At 45.7% G+C, this 9,864-nt stretch overlaps 1 long non-coding RNA gene across 1 annotated transcript in view; it reads left to right on the top strand.

Moving 5' to 3' along the window:
- Positions 1 to 5,126, top strand: part of LOC310691487 — a 109,838-nt gene extending 104,712 nt beyond the window's left edge. Inside the window, exon 3 of the long non-coding RNA XR_014518516.1 lies at positions 3,971 to 5,126. This is a non-coding gene — a long non-coding RNA (uncharacterized lncRNA). The remainder of the gene's footprint in view (positions 1 to 3,970) is intronic.
- The last annotated feature ends 4,738 nt before the right edge of the window (positions 5,127 to 9,864 follow it).

Here is a 9,864-nt window from a genome sequence, read left to right on the forward strand (position 1 = left end):
CTTGGAGGTATTTAAGCAGAAGATGGAGGGCCATCTTTCATGGATAAGATTTTTGCATTGCAGTGGGTTGGACTAGATGACCCTTGAGGTCCCTTCCAACTCTACAGTTTTATGATTCTATGGATGATGTTATTTTAAGAACAAAGGAAATTACCTTCCTCTTTTCTTTTTAAAAATGAAATTATTTGTATTGGTTTTAGAGATACAAAATATAAATGGACAGAGACTGTAAAAAACAAACCCATATAAAGGGATTCTCTGAATCTCGAGACTTCCCCCCATCCCCTCCATGGGGTCTTATTTTAAACATATTCAACTGCATTTTCATCCATAGTCCAAATTTTATATCAAACCATATTGTCCATAAAACTTTTTACACTTCAAGTGAGTCAAAATCCTGCTCTTGTTTCCATCTGCTTACAATGGTCTCCTAAATAATTCCCCCCATTCTTTTATAACAAATTTATCCTCTTGGTTTCTGAGTTTTCCAGTCAGCTTTGCCATCTTGGCATAGAAATCTAGTAAGACTGTTGTCCGTCTAGTTCAGATTTGTGTAGCTGTGACGGATCTGCTGAAGTTAGATTATATTTTTGCAAGCATCCCTGGTGATACTGATTTGGGTGCTAAACATTAAACTGTGTAGGGAGAGATTTCCAGTACATCTTCCAGCCAGATTAGGGCAATGGATGTCTGTTGAAGACAGAGAGCTGGCAGTGCCAGTGCACATGGCAGAGTTGTCGGGTGATTTTTGCACAGATGCTTCATTGCTTTGGTTCACTGTGTTACTTGCACAGTAATACATTGCAGTGTCTGCAGCTGTCAGGGAGCTCAGCTGGAGATACACTTCGTTTCTGGAGGTGTCCCTGGAGATGCTGGTTCGACTGCTGAGTGCCGGATTGAGCTGAGTTGTTCCTTTATTTTCTGTGTTCCGGATGAACCCTATCCACTCCAGCCTTTTTCCTGGAGCCTGCCGGCACCAGTTCCAGTAATGATCACTGACTCGAACACCAGAGACAGAGCAAGTCAATTTGAAGGACCCTCCGGGCTTCAGCAGTCCTGGACCAGACTCAGTTATCTGTGGACTTGAGAAGATACCTGCAAAAAAAGAAAACAAATTGTGTCATTATCCCTTTGTGTTGGGATCAACATTATCAGCTACGCAGTAAACAAAAATCCTCACCAGGGAAGATTCCTAGGAGAATGAGAAAAACCAATATGGATCTCATGTCTGTCTGTCTGTCTGTCTGTCTGTCTGTCTGTGTCTCTCCTCTTTGTACAGAATGAAAGAGACACAGCCAGGCCATGGAGTAACTTCAGGTGATGCTGTTTAAATAGAAGGGGCCTGGCTGAGAAATTTGCTTATGTGGCATTGAGTTAAGAAGCAGAGGGGATAAAAATGGGATGCTCTTGCTGAGAGGACTTCAAGTGGCAGTGTTTGTATTTCACGGTCAAATAGCATCCTCAGGCTAAAGATCCATCTAGTTTTGTGCTGTTTGTACTGATGGCTTATCCACACTTACCTTTCCTCTGTGCTTTCCAGGCAGGGCCTGTACTTTGGCCTGCACAGTGTTGGAAGACGGCACAGGGACGGACACACCTGGCGCAAGATTGTGCCGGCCTGCACCTCATCTCCTGGGGACCAGCGGGGCCTAGCAGAAGGCTGCAGCAGTTTGTTTGGTGCCAGGAGATGCTGCAGGGATTGGAGCACCTAGCGGAAGGTTGCACCAGCCTACACTGCATCTGCCAACACTGTGGGGACCAGCAGTGCCTAGTGGAAGGCTGCACCGGCCAGCCCAGTGCTGGGAGATGTGTGTGATATCACGTGAGATATGCATGATGTCAGACGCATGCAATACGTGTGGTCTCCTAAACCTTGGGGGAAGCCTAGCACCATTGCCATATACTGTATCTCTCTCTCTCTGCTCCAGAGCTTTCCCTGTGAAAACCTGCTCTTTACCCCAAGTCAGAGCAAATGACAAACCCTGGAAAACCCACATTGCTTTTTGTTGTCTACCTGCTTTAAAGAATGGGTTTTCGTTTGGTTCAAAAAATATAGCTTTAAAGTGAGGACCTGTGTTTGGAAAGTGTGGGGTATGTGTGGCTAAGCCCTGGCTGGCACTAGCTCTCCAAGGTTTTAGGCAGGAATTCCTTCCCAGCCCTACCTGGAGATGCCTGGGAGTGAATCTGGGATGTTTCTGCCTACAAAGCACATGCTCTGCCCCTGAGCTACTGCCCTTCCCAAAATTGTTTTGTTCTGCATTTGAAGAAGAGTGGAGCAGAAAAGTTTTACGGTGAGCAATCGAGGATAAAATATTGAACCTGTCTAGGAGGCCAAATGACTCTGCAAAGTTTGTGTCTGGGTACTCCACTGCATTGCCTCAGAGTGCTGCTCTGTCCCTTGCACAGTAATACACAGCGTTGTCTGCAGCTGTGAGGGATCTCAACAGAAGATAGAATTCGTTTTTGGAGGCGTCCCTGGTGATACTGATTCGGGAGCTAAACTTGGAACTGTAGTATCCGTTTCCTCCCGCAGCCACACTCTGAATGCCGCCCAACCACTCCAGACTTTTCCCTGGAGTCTGTCGGTTCCAGCCCCAGTACCAGCCACTCACTTCAGCACCAGAGACAGCGCAGGTCAGCTGGAGGGGCTGTATGGCCTTCACTGCTCCCAGGCCAGACTGGGTCAGATGCACACTGCAGAAGACACCTGAACAAAGCGAGAGAAATTAATACCACTCCGTGGAGTCTCTCTGAGTTGGCTTCATAGGATTGCATCCTAAGACATCAGTTAAGAAAGTTTAGGGACGGGAAGTCCTCCAACCCCTTCTCCCTTCTGCAATCATCCCAAATTATTTGGACCCTGCCCTGATATTGGGCAAATTCTCTCCACACCCTCTACCCCCGATCTCCCTTGCATTATATCACCAATTGTCCAAACAACATGACCAGTCCAACGAAGTTGATGTTGAAGAATCATTGCTTCATACTGGTGGTCTTTGCTTCTTCTAGTACACTGACATTATTACCTGGCCCTTGACACCTGAAACTTGTGCTTGTGATTACAGAGTCTGTTCAACTGCTTTTAATTCTGAATTTTAAACTGTTGTAACCTGACATGGGCCCTACTCGTTAAGCCTAGATAATAAATGCAACAGCAACAATGTTCTGAATGCCAGTGGCCGGCAATCTCAGCTGGGGAAGTAGCACTGTTGGACTGTTGCAGGCTTCTCACAGACATTTGATTATGCACTGTGAGAATTCTCAGCTAGGTGGACCTTTGGCCTGATCCAGGAAAGCTCCTTTGTTTAAACTGGGTAATGAAACCTAGGGCAGTAAAATGCAAATAGGAAAGTTTTTGATGGCTTTCATGGGATTCTATCTGGCAATCAATCTTCCCTCCACCCACCCTCAATGCCTGCCCTGGTACTGGATATATTACTAAGTTTCTGCATGGATGTTCATTGGTTTGGTTCACTGTGGTCTCTTGCACAAAAATACACCGCTGTGTCTGCCGCTGCTGGGGAATTCATCTGAAGATACACTTCATTTCTGGAGGTGTCCCTAGAGATGCTGATTCGGCTGCTGAAAGCTGAATTGCAGTAAGTTCTTCCTCCATCTCTTTCTCTCTGAATGTTTCCCAACCATTCCAGACCTTTCCCTAGAGGTTGCCGCATCCAGCCCCAGTACGAGAGACTGACTTCGAGACCTGAGACCCTGCAGGTCAGTTTAAAGGACTCTCTTGTCTTCACCGCTCCTGGGCCAGACAGGGTCAGCTGTGGCCTGGAGCAGATACCTGCCGGGGGGGGGGGGATGTCAGAAAATTAAATTTATAATCTGCGTTCTTTTTGATGCGGGTTAAGCATTTTTGCTTTTACAGCAGGAGTAAATTCCCACCAGGTGAGATGCTATGGGTTATGAGCAAAAAATTCATCTTTGTTATTAATCCCTTGCTCCTCTGCTTTTCATACAGAATGAATACAACACAGCCCATATAGCACCATTGGAGAATGCTATTTAAAGAGGAACAGCCCTGAATTTAAAAAGCAGAAGGACTAAAGGAGACACGCTTGTCAAGGCTGCCAGAGGAATAATCCAAGCTGAAAATCCTCACCTGGTGAAACAGCCAAGAGACCAAGAATAAGCAGCACAATAGATTTCATCTCTCCTCCTTACTTGCTCCTCTGCCTCCTCTTTTCTGTACAAAACAAAAGAGACTGAGGGTAAAAAAATCAGACAATGCTATTTAAACCAGAAAAGCTTCCTTTGGAGATTTGCATGAAGGCCATTGCATGCTGCATTTAGGAAGTGAATAAGATAAAAGGAAGCCCTCCTGCTGAAGCATGGAGAATTCAACATGAAGCCGCCCCATCTCAAGTCAGACCATTGGTCCATCTAGATGTCTACTCTCTATACTGGGTGTCAGGCAGGAAACTTTCCCAGCCTGATTGAAAATGCCAGTGATTGAGCCTGGGACCTTTTGCGTGCAAATCACATGCTCTGCCACTGCGCTGTAGCTCTTATTGACCCTTCAGCGTTCTCTCTATTGTTGCTCATGCCAGTCCAGGCGCCATGTCACCAACACCAACACAGCCACCATTTAGGAATGGCCCAGTTCAAATACAGGGGGAGAAGGCATCCTGTTCAAAGTCCAAGAGGGATAGCAGATACTTTTGTACCAAATTCTTTTGTCTGACAGATAGGAGAGCAGCTGCCAGCCAGTGTAGACTATACTGAACTAGATGGACCATTGGCCTGATTAAATATAATGCTCAGTGAGATGAGATTTTGGGCTCAACCACCATTAATGGGGCAATGAGATCTGGAGCTGTGCAATGCACATGAGCAAGTTTTCAGTAGCTTTCATGGGATTCTCTGAGCAATAGATCTTCCCTCCACCCACCCTCATTCCTTGCTCTGATGCTGGTGTATTACTGGTTTTTTGCATGGATGATTCGTTGTCTTGCTTTGCTGTGTCTCCTGCACAATAATATACTGCTGTGTCTGCAGCTGTTAGGGAATTCATCTGAAGATAGACTTCATTTTTGTTGGTGTCCCTAGAGATGGTGCTTCGGCTGCTGAAAGCTGAATTGTAGTAGCTGCTTCCTCCACCTGATGTGGGCCGAATGTTACCCATCCATTCCAGATCTTTCCCTAGAGTTTCTCGGATCCAGCCCCAGTAATAACCACTCACTTGGGCACCAGAGACCGAACAGGTCAGTTTGAAGGACTTGCCTGGCTTCACAATTCCAGGGCCAGATTGGGTCAGCTGAGGACTGGAGGAGATACCTGAAAAAAGAGGGCAAATATTGGAACTCTAACATGGATTCTTTCTGGGTTGGGTTCCAGATTCTTGTTTTTACAGCTAGCATAAATACTCACCAGGTGAGGCACTTAGGACAATGAGGAAAATTAGCAGAGATTGCATGTTTTTGTTTTTGTTTATTTACTCCTCTGTTTTTTATACAGAATGTAAGTGACTCAACCGGCCCATGTCTCACCATTGGAGAAGACTATTTAAACAGAGGCATCCTGTTTGGCAGATTTGCATAAAGAGAACTCAGTCTAGTCCAGTCCTGTATTTAAGAAGCAGAGAGGTTTAAAGAAGGTCACAGTTGCTAAGGCTGCAAATTTAGTATTCTATTGACACAAACGGCCTTCCCAAAAATAAGGTAGCTGTCATTACATATTTTAGAATACTCCATACATAGGAAGTGTACAGTGATTTACTTGAAAATATGCCTGTCTCCTTTTGAAAAGGAATCAAAGCAGGTACCAGTGAGTTTTGAGAAATATAAAATATTGAAGACACAGAGAAAGGAAAATTACAGAGTAATGCATCTCATTGACAGAATAGCAAATTTCCAAATTCACATTGAATGCCCAAAGACAGGATATTCTGTCCTTGTTGCTGCCTTTTGCTCCATATGTGAGAGGGGGCACACTGATGCCCAGTGGCAGTTGTGCTAGAAGCCTGGATTTGCCTCTTGTTTTCTGTCAAAAGTTCTTGTGTCTGCCCCAGAATATGTCTGTGTGTGTGCTCTCCGGGAGTCAGCAACAGCATAAAAGTCAGGGGTGTACATGTGTATGAAAGAGAGTAGTGGGTAAGGGTGTTGGGCTTAGCTGAGGAGGAGGAGGCCTTACTGTGGCATTGGATGAGGGACATCTGGGAATTAAAACAGAAGCTGGGCTGACTTCAGTAGATTTGGGATGTCGCACTCGAAGTGGAACAGTTTGTGTGTATGCCGATTTTTGTGTCTCTATGTCTGCATGAATGCACATTGAGCATGAGTAATGAATGGATCCTGGGGTGGGGCTCTGGAGATGAAAGGGTGGTGCCATGCTAAGGAAAATGTTCAATAGCTTACACAGAATATTATGAGACAAAATAAGTTGGCCCCTGCAGAAAAGAGGTACAGCCGAGTATACTTGCCCCGGATCTCAGAGGGTTAAAGTAAAGGTAAAAAGTAAAGGAGCCCTGGAACGTTAAGTCCAGTCAAAGGCGAGTATGGGGTTGAGAGTTCATCTCCCTTTTAGGCCGAGGGAGCCGGCGTTTCCAGGTCATGTGGCCAGCATGACTAAACTGCTTCTGATGCAATGGAACATCGTGAGGGAAGCCAGAGAGCACGGAAACACTGTTTATCTTCCCACCGCAGCAGTACCTGTTTATCTACTTGCACTGGCGTGCTTTCAAACTGCCAGGTTGTCAGGAACTGGGACAGAGAAATGAGAGCTCACCCTGTCATGGGGATTCGAACCGTCGACCTTCTGATCGGTAAGCCCAAGAGGCTCAGTGGTTTAGACCACAGCGCCACCCACATCCCTTCATCGGAGAGGTCAGCCTCCAGGGACCAGCTGCTTTTTGGTTTGAGTATATAACTTTCCTCTAACAAGACTCCCTCCAGGGGCCTCAGACAAGTCCTGCCCAGGCCTGAAAAAAGTACTGTTAACTCATTCTCCCTCCCTGCCATGGTGGTGGGTATTTTGCTTGTGTTTGTCAACAATAATCTTCCATCCAGACCATACAGATTATTTATTTGGAGTTCTGGTCGAAACGGAGAGCTGGCTGTGTCCTTGTAGACATTCAAGTCAGAGTGTGGTTTTTGCTGGGGTGCTCCACCGCTTTGCCAAACTGTGATGCTTTTGCACAAAAGTACGTTGCAGTGTCTGCAACTGTCAGGGAGCTCAGCTGGAGGTAGACTTTATTTCTGGAGGTGTCCCTGGAGATGCTGGCTCGGCTGCTGAAAGTTGGGTTGTAATAGGCATTTCCTCCATTTATTGAGTGCTGAATGAAACCCAACCATTCCATCCTTTTCCCTGGAGGCTGCCGGTTCCAACTCCAGTAATAACCACTGACTTGGACACCAGAGACAGTGCAGGTCAGTTGGAGGGACTCTCCGGGCTTAAGCTCAACTGAGCCAGTCTGAGTCAGCTGTGTACTGGATAAGACACCTGCAGAAAGGGGGCAGAAATATAGAGTTAAATCTGGCGTGCACTTTTTAATTAGTTCAATATCTTTAAAAAAAAAAAAAAATCTGATGCATAAATCCTCACCTGGTGAAACAGCCGAGAGACCAACAATAACCAACATAATAGATTTCATTTTTGCTTCTCACTTGCTCCTCTTCTTCTCTTATGTACAAAACAAAATAGAATGAGGGTGAAAAATCAGACAATGCTATTTAAACCAGAAAAGCTTCCTTTGGAGATTTGCATGAAGGCCAGTGGGTGCTGCATTTAGGAAGTGAATATGATAAAAGGAAGCACTTCTGCTGGGGTTGCCAAACTGGAAGGTCAAGTGCCGAGAATTCACCCTGAAGCTGCCCCATCCCAAGTCAGACCATTGATCTATCTAGATGTCTACTCTCTATACTGGGTGTCAGGAAGGGAAGATTTTTGTCTCAAATTCTTTTGTCTGACAGATAGGAGAGCAGCTGCCAGCCAGTGTAGACTACAGTGGTGCCTCGCAAGACGAAAAGAATCTGTTCTGTGTTCTCTTCGTCTAGCGGTTTTTTCGTCTTGCGAAGCAAGCCCATTGGAGGATTAGCGCTATTAGCGCTATTAGCGGCTTTTAGCGGCTTATCGGCTTATCGGATCAGCTGATAAGCGGCTTAGCGGCTTAGAAAAGGGGGGGGGGAAACCCCCTCAGGAACTCGCAAGACATTTTCGTCTTGCAAAGCAAGCCCATAGGAGATTCATTTTGCGAAGCACCTCCAAAACGGAAAATTATTTCGTCTAGCGAGTTTTCCGTCTTGCGAGGCATTCGTCTTGCGGGGCACCACTGTATACTGAACTAGATGGACTATTGGCCTGATTCAATATAACGCTCAGTGAGATGAATGCCCAGTGAGAATGCTCAGTGAGATGAGATTTTGGCCTCATCCACCATTAATGGGGCAATGAGATCTGGGGCTGTGCAATGCACATAAGCAAGTTTTCAACAGCTTCCGTGGGATTCCCTGAGCAATAAATCTTCCCTCCAAGAATGCTGCAAGAATGCTGTATGAACAGACTAGTCAGAGCTCAGCTCTGGTCAAAACAGGGGTCTAATGGTGTCTGTAGAGGCATTCATGGTGGAATGTGTTTTTGAATGGATGCTCCATTGCTTTGCTTAACTGTGGCGCCCTTCCACAATAATACATTGCTGTGTCTGCAGATGTCAGGGAGCTCACCTGGAGATACACTTAATTTCTGGATGTGTCCCTGGAGATTCTGGTTCGACTGCTGAAAGCTGGACTGTAGTACGAAGTTCCTCCAGATGCAGTGCTCCGAATGTGACCCAACCATTCCATCCTTTTTCCTGGAGGCTGTCGGATCCAGCCCCAGTAATAACCACCGACTTGGACACCTGAGACAGAGCAAATCAGTTTGACAGTCTCTCCAGGCTTCACTTCTCCTGTACCAGATTGGGTCAGTTGTGTACTGGATAAGATACCTGCAGAAAAGGGACAGGAATTATAGAGTTCTGAAATAAATGCTCTTATGGTTGAAATAAGCTTTCTGTTTTTTAAAGTAGGGATGAAAATACCCACCAGGTAAGATGCTCAGAAGAATGAGCCAAAAGGATCCCATATTTCTTTTTAATCAATCACTCCTCTGTCTTTTGTACAGATTGTAGGAGGCCCATTCAGGTCACAGAGTACCACAGGACACTGCTATTTAAACAGGAAGGGTATGTCTGACCAATTTCCATAAAGGGAAGACACTTCAGTCCTGTCCTCTATTTAAGAAGGAGGACATGCTAAAATAGGGTTGCCATATTTCAAAAGGTGGAAATTTGGACACAAAAGTTGTTGAGGGGTCCAGGGGTCCTTTACCTAAAATATGTCTCAGTGTCTGCAGCTGTCAAGGACTTCGGCTGCAAGGAGAATGAACTGGTGGGTGTATCTGCAGAGATGGTGAGGCATAGTTTGTGTGCCATCTGGACCTAGTCCAGTTTACTGCTCCCTTCCATTCCAGCCCTTTTCAAAAATGTTTCTGGACCCAGTGCAAATAAGGACACAAGACAGAGAATTCACTGACCGTACAGGTGAGGCTGAGGGCCTCTCCTGGAGACACTGTCCCAGATCCGAACTGGACAAGTTGGATAACAGACAAGGCACCTAGGTAGGAAAAGGGAGGATAGGAAGTAAGAAGGGTCTCAGTAAGACCCAGATGATGTGTAACACAGACCTTACACACTCACCATAAGTAAGAATCAAAATAAAGGAATTCGTTGTCTTGGGTGGTATGGAAGAAATGTCAAAACATTAGAATTGTGTGGAGTATTTATTTGCATAAAGTAGATTTATGCCTCAAGCAGGCTTAAGACAGACGCCAGGGTCAACACTCCATTTCCTTTTCCGCTCTCCATTTTCCGCTCTCCAT

This window comes from Podarcis liolepis (assembly GCF_965112155.1).
Source record: "Podarcis liolepis genome assembly, chromosome: 13".
In the NCBI taxonomy this organism is placed as follows: Eukaryota; Metazoa; Chordata; class Lepidosauria; order Squamata; family Lacertidae; genus Podarcis; species Podarcis liolepis.